General features: G+C 62.5%; 3 non-coding genes across 3 annotated transcripts in view; all 3 read right to left on the bottom strand.

Annotated features, from left to right (window-relative positions):
* LOC149063329 (large subunit ribosomal RNA) overlaps positions 1-2027 on the bottom strand; it is a 4199-nt gene extending 2172 nt beyond the window's left edge. The window contains exon 1 of the ribosomal RNA XR_016190012.1: positions 1-2027. This exon is cut by the window's left edge and continues 2172 nt beyond it. This is a non-coding gene — a ribosomal RNA (large subunit ribosomal RNA).
* Positions 2028-2429: 402 nt separating this feature from the next.
* Positions 2430-2587, bottom strand: LOC149063328 (5.8S ribosomal RNA). Its single transcript, XR_016190008.1, has one exon. It is a non-coding gene; the product is annotated as a 5.8S ribosomal RNA (ribosomal RNA).
* A 212-nt stretch (positions 2588-2799) lies between these two features.
* On the bottom strand, positions 2800-5287 carry LOC149063327 (small subunit ribosomal RNA). Its single transcript, XR_016189994.1, has one exon. It is a non-coding gene; the product is annotated as a small subunit ribosomal RNA (ribosomal RNA).
* Between the last annotated feature and the right edge of the window lie 242 nt (positions 5288-5529).

The raw sequence follows: 5529 nt of genomic DNA, 5'->3' as shown, positions 1-5529 counted from the left end.
ACGTACAACGCTCACAGAGAAAAGAGAACTCTTCCCGGACCCCCCGGCGGCTTCTTCGAGTTCATTCCGGTCGCCCGGACGAGACAAAAGAGCCCCGAACACTAGGGAGCGGTTCCGCGTCGGGTTCCGGAATACGGACCGGATTCCCTCTCGCCCCATGGGCGATTCGAAAACGCCTTCGCCCGTGGTACGAGGATCTCTCCCCGGGCTTAGGATCGACTGACTCTTGGACAACGGCTGTTCACAAGAAACCCTTCTCCACGGCAGCCCCCGAGGGCCCCTCTCGAGTATTTGCTACTACCACCAAGATCTGCACCGACGGCGGCTCCAGGCGGTCTCGCGACCTGCCCTTCGACGCACACCGCCGCGCCATCCTACTCGTCGGGGCTTGCCGGGACCGGCCGCCGCGAGCGACGACCGGCCCCACTGTGCCGCCGACGGCCGAGTATAGGCACGACGCTCCAGCGCCATCCATTTTCAGAGCTAGTTGCTTCGGCAGGTGAGTTGTTACACACTCCTTAGCGGATTCCGACTTCCATGGCCACCGTCCTGCTGTCATCAGCAACCAACGCCTTTCATGGTCTCTGAATACGCGTCGATTTCGGCGCCTTAACTCGGCGTTCGGTTCATCCCGCAGCGCCAGTTCTGCTTACCAAAAATGGCCCACTAAGCGCCTAGGGTTCCGTCGCCGGCTTCGCACGCGGTTCACGCGGTGTACCAGGTAAAGCCGGCGATCTCACCCATTTATAGTTTGAGAATAGGTTGAGGTCGTTTCGGCCCCAATGTCCTCTAATCATTCGCTTTACCGTATGAGACATCCTCCGTGTTACGAGCGGGTTGTTACCGCGCCGTACAGCGCGGAGTCCCACCGGCGTCCGTACGCCCGCGAACGGGCGGGACACATCGGCGCCAGCTATCCTGAGGGAAACTTCGGATGGAACCAGCTACTAGATGGTTCGATTAGTCTTTCGCCCCTATACCCAGCTCAGACGATCGATTTGCACGTCAGAATCGCTGCGGACCTCCATCAGGGTTTCCCCTGACTTCATCCTGGCCAGGCATAGTTCACCATCTTTCGGGTACCAACGTGTGCGCTAAGGGTGCGCCCCCGGACGGCCGGAGCCGACCTGGCGGAGACGCCCCCGGACTGCGGACCAGCGCGACTTTGAACGCCGGTGGGTTCGGTCGCTAGGCCATCGTCCGCACCGTAAACGGTTCACTTTCATTGCGCCAAACGTGGTTTTTCGTGAGATCACCGTTGACTCGCGCACACGTTAGACTCCTTGGTCCGTGTTTCAAGACGGGTCGGAAAGTAGCCCGAAACTCGTCGCCGACCGACGGGACCCCGCCTGCGACGGGGCCGCGTCGACGGTTCATGCCGTCGGGCGAGCCGACCAGGAGCACCGGGGTTCGGCGCGAACGGTCACGCCGAGGCGCGACCGCCGCGACGAACCGCCACCCGGGCCCTTCGGCCGGCGCCCAACGAGTCGCGACGTCCGCTGACCGAGCGAAAGATCCGGCCGGCGGTGAGACCACCGACCGTGAATTCGCCCGGCGGGGACTCGCGGGCTCTGTCCGTTTACACCCGAACGGTTTCACGTTCTTATGAACTCTCTCTTCAAAGTTCTTTTCAACTTTCCCTCACGGTACTTGTCCACTATCGGTCTCGTGGCCGTATTTAGCCTTAGATGGAGTTTACCACCCGCTTCGGGCTGCACTCTCAAGCAACCCGACTCGAAGGCGCGGTCCGATCCCGGAACGCTGTGACGGCCTCTACTGGCCTGGCACCATCTGCGGGCCATGGCCCCGTTCAAGGGAGACTTGGACCGTCACGTGCGCCCCGGCAACGAGGCCGGCCCGTACGCCACAACTCCCATACGTGCCGCGACACAAAAGTGCGCGGCGGGATTCGGCGATGGGCTTTTCCCTGTTCGCTCGCCGCTACTGGGGGAATCACGGTTGTTTTCTTTTCCTCCGCTTATTAATATGCTTAAATCCGGCGGGTAGTCCCGCCTGATCTGAGGTCGGAACAAGTGTGTGGTACGTGTGGTGGTGGTAACTGGTGCGCGGGTCCGCGCTCCGTCCGCGCGGCGACGGTCCGCGTCCGCTTCTCGGTTGCCGGAGAGGTGGCGTCTCGAGGACGACTCTCAGCCGACCCGGCCGCGCTCTCGCGCGGCGGGCGGACGGGGACGTGCCGTTCGACGGCGCGAGAACCCGTGACTGTTTGCCGTCACAACTTGGGCGGACGACCGGGGGCAGCCGCGAGCGGTAGCCCGCGTTTTCCCCGGTCGAGCCGCCAAACTCGCGCGGGCGCGGCGTGCGGCCGACGGGCGCGCGGGCGCCGGTCCCCGTGAGGACCGGACGCGGCGCGCGCGCTCCGCCGGACGCCTGCCGTGCCGGCGCATCGGTCTGGCCGAGTATCCGGTATACGACCCTCAGACAGGCGTGGCCCGGGACCCGCGGGTCACCGAGGCCGCAATGTGCGTTCGACTGGTCGATGTTCGTATAACCTGCGGATTACACGACGACGCGCAGATAGCTGCGGTCTTCATCGATCCACGAGCCAAGTGATCCGCCGTTCGGGGTCGGGTGTTTGTTTTTTTTTTTTTTCGTTTACACAATCGTCTTCCGACGACGGTAACCATCTTTCGGTCGACTCTCGGTCGGGGGTCGCGGCGCGCGGGCGGTCGGCGGACGACAACCGTGCGCGGTTGTCGCGCGCGAGCGCACGCGGCCACGGGGTCGGATTAGGCGCGCGCGAGACCGGCAAGCGAGTCGCCGGCGCCGCGGGCCCGTCTCTAATGATCCTTCCGCAGGTTCACCTACGGAAACCTTGTTACGACTTTTACTTCCTCTAAACGGCCGAGTTCGGTCATCTTCCCGGTCGCGCGACGACCCAGCCCCCGAGGGGGCCGAATAACGCGCGTCCAGTCCGAAGACCTCACTGCGGTCGTTCAATCGGTAGTAGCGACGGGCGGTGTGTACAAAGGGCAGGGACGTAATCAACGCGAGCTGATGACTCGCGCTTACTGGGAATTCCTCGTTCACGTGGAAAAATTGCAAGCCACGATCCCTAAGCACGAAGGAGGTTCAGCGGGTTACCCGGAAGCCTGTCGGCCCAGGAATGTTAACACACGCTGATTCCTTCAGTGTAGCGCGCGTGCGGCCCAGAACATCTAAGGGCATCACAGACCTGTTATCGCTCAGTCTCGTGCGGCTATTTTCGTCCGCCGCCTGTCCCTCTAAGAAGAGTTTAAGCTCCTGGGAGCCGGCGGTAGCCCTAGTAACGTATCGTGATCCGCCGGCGACGGCCGCGAACGCGGCGCGCTTCACCGCGGAGCCCAGCGCACGACTGACGCACGGCGACCGGAGGTTGCCCCCCGACCCCCGCACGCCCGCCGCACGCCGGGACGCGGATGGCGCGGCCGCGCCCGACGACCGCCGTGGACGACGGGCGAACGCGTTCGGGGATACCGGGCCGAGCCGACGGGAACGCGAACGCAGACGGCCGAAACCGCCGGCGCCGCGCCCACGCCGACCCGGGTTTACCCGCCTAGTTAGCAGGACAGAGTCTCGTTCGTTATCGGAATTAACCAGACAGATCGCTCCACCAACTAAGAACGGCCATGCACCACCACCCACCGAATCAAGAAAGAGCTCTCAATCTGTCAATCTTTCCGGTGTCCGGGCCTGGTGAGGTTTCCCGTGTTGAGTCAAATTAAGCCGCAGGCTCCACTCCTGGTGGTGCCCTTCCGTCAATTCCTTTAAGTTTCAACTTTGCAATCATACTTCCCCCGGAACCGAAAAGCTTCGGTTTCCCGGAAGCTGCCCGCCGGGTCGTTAATGAAACGCCGGCGGATCGCTAGCTGGCATCGTTTACAGTTAGAACTAGGGCGGTATCTGATCGCCTTCGAACCTCTAACTTTCGTTCTTGATCATACGAGAACGTACTTGGCAAATGCTTTCGCGTCAGTTCGTCTCGAGACGATCCAAGAATTTCACCTCTAACGTCTCGGTACGAATGCCCCCGCCCGTCTCTGTTGATCATTACCTCCGGTCCCGAAAACCGGCCCGGCGGGACGCGCGGGCGACTGGCGCCCGCGGCCCGGCGGCCCGCGCACGGAAACGCCCCGGAGGGCGGTTTCGCGCGCCCGCGAAGGGCGGAGATGCGCGGGACCGAGGTCTTGTTCCATTATTCCATGCGACCAGTATTCAGGGCCTTTTGACGAGACGGCCGTGAAGCCGCCCCGCCAGATTTGAGCCTGCTTTGAGCACTCTAATTTGTTCAAAGTAAACGTGTCGGCCCGCCGACGGCACTCGGTGAAGAGCACCGCGCAGCAAGATTGGAGTAGGCGGCCGCCGTCGTCGAACCCCGACGGCCGCGCGACGCGTGGCCGCGCGGCGCGCCGGGAGCACGAGACACGTGTCCGCCTGCCGACAATACGTCCGGCCGACGTGCCGGTAACTAACACCCCGAGACGGCTGACGAGCGCGACGGCGACCGCGCCGACGGGACACGTGGTCCCGCGGCACGGCCGGCCGCGACACGCCGGACCGCCAGGGTGGTCCGGCACCGCCCAGACACAGATCCGACTACGAGCTTTTTAACCGCAACAACTTTAATATACGCTATTGGAGCTGGAATTACCGCGGCTGCTGGCACCAGACTTGCCCTCCAATTGATCCTCGTTTAAAGGTTTTAAAGTGTTCTCATTCCGATTACGGGGCCTCGGATGAGTCCCGTATCGTTATTTTTCGTCACTACCTCCCCGTTCCGGGAGTGGGTAATTTGCGCGCCTGCTGCCTTCCTTGGATGTGGTAGCCGTTTCTCAGGCTCCCTCTCCGGAATCGAACCCTGATTCCCCGTTACCCGTTACCACCACGGTAGGCATGGAACCTACCGTCGACAGTTGATAAGGCAGACATTTGAAAGATGCGTCGCCGGTACGGAGACCGTGCGATCAGCTCGAAGTTATTCAGAGTCACCAGGTCTTTGCGCGGGCCGCGATCGGGACGCGCACGAAGCGCGCCGCGACGGGCCGGTTTTGATCTAATAAAAGCGTTCCTCCCGCGCGCGACGCCCGAGAGCGCCGCGACGGTCGGAACTCTGTCGGCATGTATTAGCTCTAGAATTACCACAGTTATCCAAGTAACTTGGGTACGATCTAAGGAACCACAACTGATTTAATGAGCCTTTCGCGGTTTCACCTTAATGCGGCTTGCACTGAGACATGCATGGCTTAATCTTTGAGACAAGCATATGACTACTGGCAGGATCAACCAGGGATCTCGGGTTTACTGCTACCGCGCCCCGCGACCGCCACGCGCGTGGCGGCCTGGGACGCGTGCGTCCGAGCGCCGGTCCGACGCCCCGCGGAAGGGGGCGGCGAGCCGACGCCGAGGGCGATCGCGTGGCCGGGACCGCTGTGGGTCACGGCCGCGCGACCGACCGCGGTTCAACAACAACAAAATGTGTGTGTGGTGTGGTCGGCACACGGAGTGCGACACGTTGACGAGACGGACCGGGTG

Source organism: Diuraphis noxia, unplaced genomic scaffold (assembly GCF_037042655.1).
Source record: "Diuraphis noxia isolate RWA-SAM2 unplaced genomic scaffold, SU_Dnox_SAM2 contig0001, whole genome shotgun sequence".
Taxonomy (NCBI): Eukaryota; Metazoa; Arthropoda; class Insecta; order Hemiptera; family Aphididae; genus Diuraphis; species Diuraphis noxia.
The sequence above is the reverse complement of the archived record's forward strand: the minus strand, read 5'-3'. Positions and strand labels throughout refer to the sequence as shown.